This window comes from Antechinus flavipes, chromosome 1 (genome assembly GCF_016432865.1).
Source record: "Antechinus flavipes isolate AdamAnt ecotype Samford, QLD, Australia chromosome 1, AdamAnt_v2, whole genome shotgun sequence".
Taxonomy (NCBI): domain Eukaryota; kingdom Metazoa; phylum Chordata; class Mammalia; order Dasyuromorphia; family Dasyuridae; genus Antechinus; species Antechinus flavipes.
Genome location: NC_067398.1, coordinates 643,924,141 through 643,938,255, shown reverse-complemented (window position 1 = coordinate 643,938,255; position 14,115 = coordinate 643,924,141). Strand labels below are relative to the sequence as shown.

The window sequence follows — 14,115 nt, the reverse complement described above, 5'->3', positions numbered from 1 at the left end:
ACAGGCTGACATCTAGTCAGTAGAAAGATAGTCAAGTTTGAGAGTCAGGAAACCTGACTTAAAACTCTGCCTCTGAATCCTCAAAGTTTGCATGATTGTTTTTGAAAAAATCACTTGATATCTGTTGGACTCAATTTCTTAAACTGTAATATGAAAATAATAAAATTAATACCAGTTTCAAAAGACTCTATTGAAAATAAAAGATGTGTATAAATCACTGCAAACTTTGAAGTACTATCGTAAAATCCTTGGTATTACAATTATTATAAACAAAAATTCATTCATTCTTTTATGCATAGAATGACTACTTAATAAGTCTGCTGTATGTGATCCTGTGGCCGGTGTTCCACACATGAATAAATGAAATAAAAAGCAGTTACTAATTTCCTAATATATGCCACCTAATTGTTGGGGATTGAAAGGGGAAAAGTGAGATAAATTATGCTTTCAAGGTACTACACTTTAAGGAGGAAGACATATAAAGTATGTCTTATATATATACTTACAGATATAGCCACATGTGTGTATAGGTACATATATGTATATGCATATACATACATGTGAACATTCACACTCGTGAATATGACTTATAGCTGGTACAGATATTTGCCCAAATATGCTTATATGTGAATGTGTATACCTAAATGTCTGCAGATAATTATAATGTACATGGCATATGCCTTTTTCTGTGTGGTTGCTGGGAATATTCTGTTGATTATATATTCGTGTTTCAAAGATTTAGAGAGGGACAAGACCTCAATGATTATTTATGCACACCCATCATTTATGCAGACACCCATATTTAATAAATAAACTGCAGTCAAGAAGTGGTTAAGTGACTTTCCTAAGATCATAGAGATAAATATCAGAGCCAGTATTTGAACCCAGGGCTGCTGGCATCAAAACCAGAATTCTCCCTCCATGTGATGTTTATTGTATCTGTATGCCAACAATTATATTTGTATACCTAAGAATGCCAACATATCTTTATGGATTTGGACACATTACAAAAAGCACCCTAAATTGGGGCCCAAATAGAATAGCCAGGCTATCCTCCAGCAGCCTATGTGGAGATTGGGGCCTTAGGGTCAATGGGGGTGGAGGTTGGGGCCTTAGGGTCAATGGGGGTCCAGTAGGAAATAAAATGAGAGCCTTTTTTTCCCCTTTCCCTCACTCTATCCATCCTGGGCTCTTCTATAAGGAGGGATGAAAGAAGGCAATAGTAGAAGAGTTGGGAGCAATGGAAAGAAAAGAGAAGGGATGAGCAAAAATGATCAGGGATATGGTGAGAGTAAGAGGGGAAAAGGGGGGAAAATTGGGAAGTGAATTAGTGGGTGACTAGAAAAGTCAAGAAGAAAGCTGGGGGAAAGAGTGAGTACCATCAGGGAAGCAGATAATAGAAAGGGGATGGGAAGATTACCTATGCAACTGACAGAAGAAAGGAGAAAATGAAGGGAAGCTAGTGAATGGAACTACTCTGGTCACTTGTGGGCTATCCCCATACAAGCAACTATTTTCACTATAGACCTCTATTATAGTAGAGAGTAAAGGAAAAAAGAGATGATCCACCAAGCTCCCCAACTCTGGGATTCTGGGAAACCCAGATATATACAACCACATAAATACAGAAATAGGCTCCACCGATATACAAACCTTTATATATGTCATACCTAGACTGGATTGTAAGATTCAGGAAGACAGGGACTAGGTCTTATTATAATTTAGTATCCCCAGCGTTTAGGGCAAATCTGAATTTATAGATTATTATATATACACATTATTCATAGATTCTCAATTGATATTGGTTAAATTACATTGACCAAGGCCCAGTCTTTCTGTTGTGTGTGGGAGGAGACCCTCTGGGACATTCCCCTTCCCCCCTCCTCCCCACTTTATCCTGGTGGAACTTGTGGGATGATGTCGTGAACCAGAATGTCAAGGGACAGACAGGTTGCTATCTGAATCTTTGGAGGGAAGGTCTCCTGGAGAAGAGATCACATAGACATCTGAGTAATCCCAGTGCTCCTCCTAGGCAGGTACACAGCACGGATGCATAGAAACACACACCTAACATACGTGCGGGCACATATGCATACATGTGAGCTCCCGAATATGTGCAAATGCGTGGGCGCGCATTCACACACTCATCTGGCACGAAAGGGGAAGGCCAGGGGAAGCACAGAGGTCCGGGAGCCCATCCGCGGAGAGCTGGCGCCATCTCTCTGCAGTTCGAGAAAGCTGGGCCACCGCAGCCCAAGCAAACAAGAGCGAGAGAGCAAGAGACAGACCCCAGCCCTGGCCAGTTTTGTCCAGTCTTCAGGTCCCAGATTTAGTCCTAAGAGTGTCTCTGGCTCCTACTAATCTAAGATGAATCGGAGATGCTTTTCTTCCCCTCCTCCCTTCTCCCAAATCCTTTCCCCTGCAAGCCTTTCTTACAGCAGTCCTGGCTCTGGGGAAACCGAGCCAAAAAGGCAGGTTCCAAACCGGATCCCTTTCTGCACCCGGGACCCGGAGTGTCCTTAGACGCAGAGCTCCACCTGCCTGGTCCTTCGGAGCTGTCAGATTTCCAGGAAAGGCAAAGGGATGGGGGGAGGGAGGGGAGGGAGAAGAGTGATGGTGAAAATCCAGACTTCGGCCAGGTCTGCTCCCTCCAGGCCGGGAATTCCGGAGGAGGGCGCAATGATTCAGAGACCGCTGCCGTAATCCTCTAAATAAGCATTCCTCCTCCTCCTCCTCCTCTTTCTCCTCCACCACCACCTCCTCTTCTCCCTCCTCCTCCTTTTCTCCACCAGCCCGGGAGGCTGCCATGTGACGGATGCACGTCTCCGCAGCACCGCGAAGCGGAGAACTAGCTACTAGCTTTCGATCTGCTTTCCCCCAGAGCTAGGGCCCCGGCCACCGGCTCCACCTCCCCCGAGTTTCAGCCGCCTCCCAACTGCACAGCCGCCCGACCTGGGGAATGCTGCATACCCGCTCTGGGGCGCAGGCATCTCTCTGGCCTCTCCCTCCTTAGGCCAGTCCAGGTCCAGAACAAGTGTCTCTGGGGCGCACGCACCTCTCTCCTGCGGCTCCTTCTCAGGCCCCTGCGGGTCCCAGCATACAGCTTCCAGTCCCTGCCCCGGACCTGCTTCAGAGCCCGGCACTCGGCTCCCAGCTCTTAGCTCCTGCCCCCCACCCCCTCGCCTCCGCGCACAGCTACCAGCCCCCTGGCCTAGGCCATCTCAAGCATATCTTGGCCCTAGGACCAAGAACCTCTCTAGCATCAATATCCCTGGGGCTAGTCCCGGCTCGCATCCTCAGACCACCAGTTAAGTCTGGCCAAGCCTAGACTGCTACTCCCAGCCCCCCCAGTCAGATGTCCTCTCATCTCCTCCCCCTCTCTCTTCCTCAACCATCTCCAGCCCCCGGACTCTCCGTCCCCCACACACATAACTCCCGGTTCCGGGTCCCTATCTCCGCCCCCACCACCCCCGGGACGGAGAATCAACAGGTCCCAGAGAAGGAGGCTGAGAAAGGGAGGTAGAATAAGGATGGGGGTGGGGGTGGGATAGGGTCTGGGAGCTAAATGCTTGGAGAGGGGGTGGTCCTATATAATGCGGGCCTCTTCCGAGTCTCTCTCTTCCCCTCCCCCCCTTCTGCACGCCCCCTGCCCCGTCCCAAAGCCCTCTCCCACTTCCTTTAGCCTCCCTGACCTTGCTCTGATATTCACAGTCACCAGTCAGGGACCCAGGAGTCCCTCTCTGAGCAAGGATAATTGTCTGGAGAAATTAGAAGGAAGGAGGAGACAGCTCCCTCGCCTGAGGGGGGATTTCTCACCCTTCTCTCCCAGATACTGGGTCTCAAAAGAGCCCGAGCATTTAGGATTTCAGAATGTAGCAATTACCTGCCAATCCCCACCCGCGGGGGCTCTTCAAGTTCTCCGGACCCCCGACCTTAATATTTCTTAGCCATGCCGGGAGAGATCCCTTCCCTTGCCAGGAAAAAGCACTGGACGACCTTCCCCACCACCACCACCACCCTTTTTCTCCCCTCTCCTTCCTCCTCTTCCTTCTCCTGTGTCTCCTTTGCTTTCTTTCTTTCTTCTCCTCCATCTTTCTCCCTTTTTATTCCCTTGCTTCTTCTGGGCCTCAGTTTCCTCATCTGTAAAATGAGGAGATTGATTAGGTAATCTCTAACGTTCTTTATAGCTCTAAATCATATGGCCCCCTTCCTCCTCCAGGACCTGGCAGAACCCATACAAGCATCGGAGAAAGGGTGGCTCTGCCACCCACAGCAGAGGCACGGGCAGGAGGAATCTGTGTGAGTGTGAGTGAGTGTATGAGCGTGTGTGTTGTGTGTGTGTGAGAGAGAAAGAGAGAGAGAGAGAGAGAGAGAGAGAAAGAGAGAGAGAGAGAGAGAGAGAGAGAGAGAGAGAGAGAGAGAGAGAGAGAGAGAGAGAGAGAGGAGAGAGGAGAGAGAGAGAGAGAGGAGAGAGGAGAGAGAAGGAGAGAGAGAGAGAGAGAGAGAGAGGAGAGAGAGAGAGAGAGAGAGAGAGAGAGAGAGAGAGATGAAGGGGGGGGTGGAACAGTAAATGTCTCAGTCCAGGGTGGGGGCAGGGTATTGGACAAGGACCTCTTCTTCTGCGCTCTCCACCCCTTCACCCCTCCCACTCCCACCCCCACTCTGAAGGAGAGTGGGGGCAGGGAGGGAAGGGCACACCTACCCCCATCTAACTCCTCCACGGGAGTTCGTGAAAATCTATACTCCAGACTTGGACCTCTATGTGGGGGCTCAAGGGGATGGAAGGGAGCACAGGCTGATGCCCCCTCCTCCAATCAGGGCCGCCTCCAAACCGAAGCTCCGGACGTTCAGGGAAACTTCGAGGCATTGCAAAGATAATGAGCTGGTGGGTTCCAAGGATGTGTTACCCCCGGCTCGGCCTGGCTCTGCGCAGGAGGAGAAGTGGAGGGGCCTGAAGGATCAGCCCGTTGTCCGGGAAGCCCCACAGTAGCTTCAAGACTTGGGGCCTCAAGCCCCGCAGTGTCCGCCGCGACCTCCCTTCTTGCCCTGCTGGCGACTCGCGGCTGTGGGCGCCACCCCCTTTCTAGAGTGAGTGTGTGTGTGTGTGTGTGTGTGTGTGTGTTGTGTGTGTGTGTCGGGGGGGGGGGGGAAGACCTCTCCAGTCCTGAGCTCTCTCTTGTCTAGTTATCACCAGTACCACCAGCCCCTTGTCGCACCCTCCGGAGTTTCTTCTCCCATACGGCTCCCGCTTCCCCTTGGTTACACATTCCTCCAGGCAGGTCAACGGAAAGCGAGAGCCAGGGAGAGAAGCAAGGCCAGGGAGAGCAAGTGAGAAAGGGGGAGGGAGAAGCAAAGCTTCGGCCAGACCCCGGCGACCCCCTCAGGCCCAGCTCTGTGAAGGACTGATGGATACTAAACGGAGGACTGATCAAAAGTTGGAGGCTGTTTATCCGCTCTGCCGAGAAGACGAGATGGAAAACAGAGAAACGGGGGAGGAATGGAAGGATGGGTGTGTTGGGGGAAAGACATCTGCGGAGTATACTCTGTACCTGGCTGGGAAGGGAGAGAACATCTGGGGAGTGTGTTCCATACTTGACCGGGGGTGGAGAACATCTGGGAGCTATGTTTAGTACTTGAATGGGGGGCGATGTATTTAGGGGGTTCATTCCGTTTAGGGAATCTGTATAGAGGAAGGGCATGAACATTTAGGGAGTACGTTTCGTATCTGATGATAGGAAAACATCAGTGAAGCATCCTGGCTGCAATCGGGGAGGGGGGTCAGTAAGAACATCTGGACAATATGTAGTGCACGTTTGGAGAGTGAGGGGAAAGGGTTTTTGATGGGAGAAATGTTCCTCACCTGGCTGGGGTCTTTATATAGCGGAGGGGGGGAGCGGTTAAAAAATACGGGGGGCATGTTCTATGCTTGGCTCTGGGACTGGGGATATGGTATGGAGAATATTTAGCGAGCCTCTGTCTTCGCTCCCGGCTGGATTAGGTTGGGCTGGGCTGGGGTTCGGAAACAGGGTGACTGGCTGGATTCTAATCGCTCCAAACCCAACTTCACCCTGGAAACACTCCAGGAGACGGCGGATTTAGCTGGGGGGGGGGGGGGGGAAGAGATAAAAGGAAGGGATGCTTGAACTCCGGAGCTCAAAGCGCAAACCTCGGGGGATCTTTCTAAAGCCCCAAAGTGGGAAGTTAAAAAGTCTGATTGTCCACTTATCTCTTCCATACATATATACCCCATTTCTCTTCCCAGCCCGCTCCCCCCGTCCCTACCCAGAGAAAAGCAGCACCTTACCTTTCCCCAGTGGGGTCGATGTTCCTGGAGACTTGGGCCGGCGAGTTGCAAATCCCCCAGAGGAAGCATCCGCCAGCCGGGGCAGGAGGGAGCCGAACCCGGGAAGCACTGGCGGAGTCTGGGGACGGTTGTCTTCGGGGGCGCAGGGAGAAGCTCGATGAAGAGGGGGGGTGTTTAGTGGCCGCCAGCCCCACGTCCCTGGGCTCCAGATCCCAAACCACAGAGGACGTAAATCCACATACACTCGTGGACCTCGCGTCCCCCTCCCCCTCCACAAAAAACAGAGCAGCCGGAACCGAAATGTCCCCTCCCGGAGCCCCCGGAGCCGTGGACGCGCTGCAAGTCCCGCACGCGTCGCGGGACGCCCGCTACCGCCGCCGCTTAGATCCAAAGAGGCGAGCGCAGCCTCGGGCGGCCCGAGGGCACCCGGCTCAGCGCAGAGAAGCGCCCGCCCGTCCGCCCATGCAAAGCCTGAGCCCGAGCCCAGAGCCGCCGTCGCCGCTGCCGCCGCCGCCGCCGCCGCCGCCGATCTCCGCAGATCCCTGCTCTGCCGCCGCCGCCACCACCACCGCTCCCTCTCTCCTGCCGCCGCCGCCGCCGCCTCTCTCCCCTTCTCTTCGAATCTTCTCCCCCCCCTCCTCCCTTCCTGAGGGGGAGGGGAGCCCGGGGGGCGGGGCGGGGAGGAGAGAGGGTTTTTTCCCCCCCTCTCCCCCTTCTTCTTTGCCTCCCGAATCTCGCTCAGTGCGACTAGATCCCGAACCTCCAGCCAGAGGCTACATTAAGGATTACATCAGGGCTTATAAACCTTCCAGATCACACATTAGAAGGGGGGAAGGGGGGAGGGGGAGAAAAAGAGGAAAAGAAGGGGAGGAAGGAAAGGGAAGGAGGGAAAGAAGAAGAGGAGATACAGCGAAGGAGAGAAAAGGGAGAGAAGGAAGAGATGGAGGGGAAGGACAGGGACAGGGGAAAGAAGGAGTGAGCAAACATGGGAAAGAGGGAAGGGAGGGGAAGAGAGAAAGAAAAAAAGACGAGAAAGGGGAGGAGTGAAAGCTGGAGGGAGGGATAAAGACAGACATGGATAAAATGCCCGCACACATGGAGCAGAGTGGTGTGGTGTGGTGTGTTGTGTGTGTGTGTGTGTGTGTGATGTGTGTTGTATATGTGAGAGAGAGAGAGAGAGAGAAGGAGAGAGAGAGAGAGAGAGAGAGAGAGAGAGAGAGAGAGAGAGAGAGAGAGAGAGAGAGAGAAAGCTTTCTGTACAATCCAGTCAGGAGACAGCAGCTTGATCCCTGCCTCTCACACTTCCCAGTAGCATCCTGGAAGGGGGGGGGGGGGAGGATTGGGAGCTGAAAATAGGTGGGACTGAAGGAAGGATAGATAGAAAGATAGAATTAGTACATGGAAGAAAAAAGCAGTGTGTTATGGAAGGCTTAGTGAGTGGATAGAAGGATGAATAGATGGGTAACTGGGTGGATAGGAGGATGGATGGGAAGAAGGAAGGAAAGACTAGTTAGTATATATGGATGCTTTCATGTACTATTTTGTACATGGACATATGGGTGGGTGGATGGAAGGGTAGATAAATAGGTAGATAAAAGGTTGGCTGAATGGGATGGAGGAATGAGTGGATGAAAGCATGGTTGAGTGGATAGAAGGATGGCTGTAAAGGAATGACTGTTCTATGTTCTTTCTTTCCTCTGTAATGGACATGAAGGGAGAGGGTCTGGAAGTCTGCCTGGTGTTTTGATGTGTAATGAAATCTCAGAGTGAAGTACTCTTATAGTATCCTGATCCTGGGATGGCCCATTAGCACCTCACTCAACCACTGTCTCCAGTTTGCTCTGGAGCCTCTCTGACTCTGAGGGACAGGGAAAAGTTAAAAAGGGAAGACTGGCTGCCAAGGCAAGCAGGGACAGAAGAAAGTGAACAAATATTTTCTATGCTTTATACTGGAGAATTTCTGCTTGTACCTTCTTTTTTGTTGTAATTTTTCTTACTTTACTGAGCAAAGCTTTGTGTTAATCCCATCACTGTATAGAAAGATTCTGGATTTTCTTTGTTCATCTAGGCCATGAGTGATAGGGAACTAGGGAAATCCAGAGGATAAAGAGAGACTGATAGCAGAGACCACTGGGCAACTAAATCTGGAGAGTTCAGATTAATTTCATTTAATTCAAAAACACCAAGTTGAAAAAAAATCTCCATGGAAAAAGCAAAATATGAAGTTGAGTGGTAGGTGCTGGTTTCTACATACCTGAATGTCTATTTATAGAAAGGACAGGTAGATAGGTGAAAGGAAGAATGGTCAAATGAATGTGGGTATGAGTGGGTTTAAAGTGTGGAAGAATAGGTGGTGAATAGATAGATGGATGGGTAGAAGGAAAAGTATATAGCTGGTAAATGGAAAGGCAATTGGGTTAAGTAGGTGATGGAGAGAGGATAATGAAAAAAGCAGATATAGGTTAATGGCCTTCATGGAATGCTCCAAAGTTGCTCAGTATATGAAATATCAGTCTCTGACCTATTCTCATTTCCTTCACATTTCCATCCCAAAAGACTTTCAGGTTTTAGAGGGCAGGACTGGAGGGGATAAGATGTGGAATTCTGAGAAAAAAGAATCATGGCTGAATTTGGTGTCCAGTCTCTAACACAGAAGACTTACTTCCTTTGTTCCTCCTTCCTTTCTCTCTCTCTCTCTCTCTCTCCCTCTCCTTCTCCCTCCCTTTTCTCTTCCCTTTGTTCTCTCTTTCCACTCTTTACTCTACCCCCTTTCCTCTTTATCTTTCCTTTCCATATCAGATAACCTCTTTTTCAGTAATAGTCAATGATCTGCTATTTCTTCATTTGGGAGCTCCCTCCCCAAGAACAAATATATAACTGAATAGACAATATCTGAAGTTTAGAGAGGTCTTGTGGCCAATCTAGCATGTGGATTTGAACTCAGCTTTCAAGACTCCAAATTCAGCATTCAAAGCACGGTACTGAATAGTCATTGCACACCAAAACAAAACCAAAAACCATATTTCTGTAACATCCTTTTTGGGGTCACTTTCCCTACATGCACTTAAACTCAGAATTTAGGGTTCCTAAGACCAATTAATACCTGTTTTCTTGAGGTTCTAAAGACAACTAGTATTTAAACTCCTGAATTCCCACAGATTGTACTCTCTATTATTAATCAACTGGTTGACATCAAAAGGCTTTCACAAAAAGCATTTACTGAGAAGGTACAGCAAGAAAATGTGTTATAAAGCAATAGGTACAAACCTGGGCCAGACTCTTCCCTTGCACACAAAAGGTCCTTGGGTAGAGTGGGCTCAAGGTTATTGTGTTTGTATGTCAAAGGAGAACCTCCCAACTCCTGGTGGGGTTTTTCCCTCCATTTGTGGAATACTCATGAAGTTCCCCTTTTATGCAGTTCGTTGTTGAGCTTTAAGAATCAGTTCCCTTCTAGAGTCCTGTTTCTCTTTGTCAAGAGATCACAGTCCCTGAATCTGCATCATCCTCAAGCAACTGTCTTTCCACATTGTCCTTCAATGAACTTTCTCTCTTGTTAACAATTCCAGTCCCATCTGGTGGAGTTTTCTATAGACTCTAGGAGCTCAATGGCTTTGATGGAGTTTCTTAACTCTCTCTTTAATCTAAAATCAGAAAACAATAAAAGAAACAAAAGTGCAGTGTGTCTACAAACACATGACAGTCAAGTCAGACCCTCCATTCCCTCCCCACTTCAGCAATTCAGTTTAGCTTCAGAAAAGAGAGATTATTGTAGGGTATCCAAATCCAGTTCGAATTCAGCATCTTCTGAGCCAATGGTTCTTTTGTTTCCAAAGCCTAGCAGAAGACTGTCACCCCTATTATACAATACCAGTTCCTCCACCACTCATGGCCAGAAATTTGTTCCCCAAAGTTTCCCATATTGGATTGAAACCAATGTGGGAATATCTGAATGTGCTCTGAATAATCTACCAGGAATGGCAAATTCAAATATCTTCTAAAAACCACACCTTCGTGGTTCAATCCCTACATTAGACAAATTAGTACACATAGAGAGAAATGTAAGTATATGTATATGTTCAAGACATTTATAAATATGTACATATCATACACACTCTCACACACATACACACATACACAGAGGATTTTGCCAAGGAAACTTAAAGAATGACAGTATATGTCAAAGAATTAAACAAAAGAAATAGAGAGAAAAAAAGAGTACTATGAGCCTGCTTTCTACTCAATTTGAAGGGAAGGTGAAAATTGGGCACCATTCTTGCAATAGAAAAAAAAGAAAGCATAGGTGTAGGACACAAAAAAGTGGGGAGAAATGCAATTGGACAGATATTATGATTAGTGTAGATATTGCAGAGGAATTTGCTTCCTATCCCATTCTCCCTTTTTCTTGCATCATTTTATAGGGTGAAGGAAGGCAACCCAATTCTTCTTTACCTTTCTAATGATGGTTTTTAGCTATTCCTCTGACTGGTAGGAAGAAAAGATAGGGGAAGGGAATAAATTCAATCTATCCCTTTAAATACATATTCACACTACTTTATTTTAAAATTATATTTTAAAACATTATCATTTACAATTATTTTTATTTAAAGTTTTTTTTTTTCAAAACACATGCATACATACTTTTCAACATTCACCCTTGCAAAACCATTTACAATGATTAATACTGGAATTTATAAGTGCATAGTTTTGGATTGAGAGAGGGAAAGTGGACCCAAAAGGGCAAGACTGTCTTCCTCAGATTAGACTAAGTGAGGGTAAACTGATAAGAGAATTTCTTCAATTTTAGTAATCTCAGAGCTATTCCAGACTGCTTTGAACCTAGAGAGAGATTTAATAAGGAAATAAGCCAGTAGCAATAAGAGTGTGAAGTTGATGTTTGCTCAGATAATCACATCTCTTATACACTGTACTCATCCAATGTTTCACCTGGCTACTCACAAGTGCGCACTATTTTAGAAAATGGGAGAGAAAAAAGAGAAAGAGTTGGTGTTTTCGTGTTGAAAGAATTCAAAAGAGGGAAAGGGCAAGAAGAGAGAAGGAAAAAAGAATATCCTATGAGAGGGAAGATTAGGCTGATATAAAGATAGAAGAGAGTGCTAAGTGAGCTAAAGCAAACTGAAAGAGAACTGGATTTGGAATCTGTGAGCTGTTTGAAATAGTCTCTGTCACAAATTACCTTTATAAACTTGGATGAATCACTTAAGTTTCTGTTTTATGTTTTCTATAAGCATCAATTTTCTCTGTTGGACAAAATGGACTAAGGTAGAATAGTCCAGATCAGTGGGTCTCAAATTTTTTGTCTCAGAATCTTTTTATACTTTTAAAAATTATTGAGTATACCCCAAAGAGCTTTTGCTTATCTGGGTTATATCTACTAATATTTACTATATTAGACATCAAAATGCCTTAGTATTATTGTTATTAAGTTTTGACACTGCAGACCTCACAAAGGAATATAGGGACTCCCTAGGAGATCCCTATCCAGAAACTCTCTCCTTCCTCTCTCTTTCTCAGGAATAGCTGAAATTGAAATATTGCAAGCATCCAGAAGGAGTCAGGATCACATAAGACCTGTTAGCTTTTCCTTTAAATGAGGAGGGAACTTGGAATACAATATTCCAAAAACCAAAGACATAGGCTTACAGCCAAAAGTAACTTACCCTGAAATGTTGAATACAATGTTAGAGGGGAGAAAGGGGATCTTTAATGTAGTAGAGGACTTTTAAACATTCCTAAGAAAAATAACAGAGCTGAGTAGGAGTTTGGAAATACAAGTACAAGAATTAAGAGAAAACTAGAAAGGCAAATTTATTTGAACAATTAAAAGAGATCGTATAATGATACAGTGCTAACATTCTCATAAGGAAAGAGAAAAACAAATGACCCTTTCAAACCTTAGTGTTTCAAAAGGTATAAGCTGATTTTTTTTGAGAAACTGAAGTTTAATTGGTGCTGTTCTAAAATTTTTAAAAAGAGAGAAAAGGGGGAGGGTAAAAGGAAAACATAAAGGAGGAATAAGGGGATGTAATTTACTCTTTTACATAATTGGATATATATTGAGGGGAAAATATAGATAGAGGAAGGGATGGGTGGGAGAAGAAGTTAGCAGATGTACGTCACTCTTACCTGAAATGGACAAATAAGGATAAACACATAAACACAGAAGTAGTTATATAAATATACAAACTCAACAGGAAAATTGAAAATGGGGGAAGAGAATAGAAAGATTAATACCAGGGAAGGAATAGTTCTAAGCAAAAAAACCTCTTGATCTTGAAAAAAAAAGGGAGAGTATTAAAAAGAAAAAGAAAAGAAATGACATGGAAATTAAGGGATTATTCCATCAATGAAGGAATTAGTGAACAAGTTATATTATATTACTATAATGAAATATTATTGCACAATAAAAATGGGAAAAAAATCTAGAGAATTTGAGGGAAAATTAATGCAGAGTGGGAAAAAGACAATTTATTCAATGACAACAATATTGAAAAGAAAAATAACTTGCTATGTTTGAAAGTCTTCACATCCCAGATTCATGTATTTATTTAGTTAGGTTTTTTGGAGGGATGAAAGAGAAGATTCTTTACCTCAGTTGCTAGCTACTTTTAATCACTGAATGGGTTCTGCCTTAGTCAAACTGAAACCTATTGAAGACCATGTCTTAAAGCCAAGGTCTTCTACTATATCCAAAGCCATCTCCAGTCTTTCTGATCTATATCTTGCCACTGGATGCAGATGACTCTGAAAGGGAAAGTGAGGCAGGTGAACTTTTACAGCCCTCCCTCCCTTCAATCCAATTCATTTGCATGTCATAGCATAGCATCATGTCTCTGATGTCACAGTCCTCTTCAAGAAAAAAGGACAAACAACAATATCTTTCTCCTATACACAAAATGTAACTCAAAAGACACTATTACTGGTCAAAATTAAATAGTTTGTAATTCCAGAAATATTTACAAAGATATAAAAATGGTATGGTATACATTTCACCTCCAAGGAAATTATAGTCTAAGACAGTGATCCTCAAAGTATAGTCCAAAGACTTGTTGGGGTCTCTGAAACCCTTTCAGAGGGTCTACAAATTCAAAATTATTTTTTATTTCTAATATAGTAAATAGCTATAAATATAACCTATGTGAACAAAAACTCTTTGAACAGATCCTCGATAGTTTTTTTTAACAACATGAAGATACCAAGAACAAAAGTTTGAGAACCACTGGAAGGGATTGTAAACTACTTCTGGTCCAGACACCCACCACTTTATTCATAATCTCCATATCTGTAGAGCTTTCATATTTACATTTTCCCTTCCCCACAACAACTTTCTGAGATAGTATTATCCATATTTTACAGATTAAAAAAAAAAAAACTTAGGTTCAAAAATGTTGTCATTTGGGGTCACTTAGCTAGTAAATGTTACCATACTTCACCAGTTCCTCCCCTACCATCCTCAGACACAGAGGGAAATCTTTTTTTTTTTCTTGAAGGCTCATCCAAGTGTCTTTCCGAAGCCTCTTATAACATTTATTATAGCCTTCCCAGCCAAGAAATTCTTTTTGACACCTACCGGAAATCCTTCCCTTTGCAGGTTGTGCTTATTCTGTTTGTCTTTTATCCAGAAGCTCAGCTTTACCGCCATTATGACCATCTCAGAGCCATAAATCATGGACTTGAAGACATTCCCTAAGTGACTTTTCTAACAGTCTCCTCCTCCAAAGGTTCAATAACTCTCATACTTTCAGGCTTCCCTCCAAGATTCCAATCTTCAAAATCTCCCATACCACTCCACC

The 14,115-nt window shown here is 45.3% G+C and overlaps 1 protein-coding gene across 4 annotated transcripts in view; it reads right to left on the bottom strand.

The window, feature by feature from the left end:
• The window catches only part of ADGRB1 (adhesion G protein-coupled receptor B1), a 263,708-nt gene extending 257,153 nt beyond the window's left edge, over positions 1-6,555 (bottom strand). For 2 of the 4 annotated variants that reach the window (XM_051971169.1, XM_051971172.1), the window contains exon 1: positions 6,305-6,554. The gene's annotated coding sequence lies outside the window, so the exon portion shown is untranslated. Of the gene's footprint in view, positions 1-6,304 lie in introns of all 4 variants that reach the window. The other 2 variants (XM_051971170.1, XM_051971171.1) reach the window with 2 other exon arrangements.
• Positions 6,556-14,115: the final 7,560 nt, after the last annotated feature.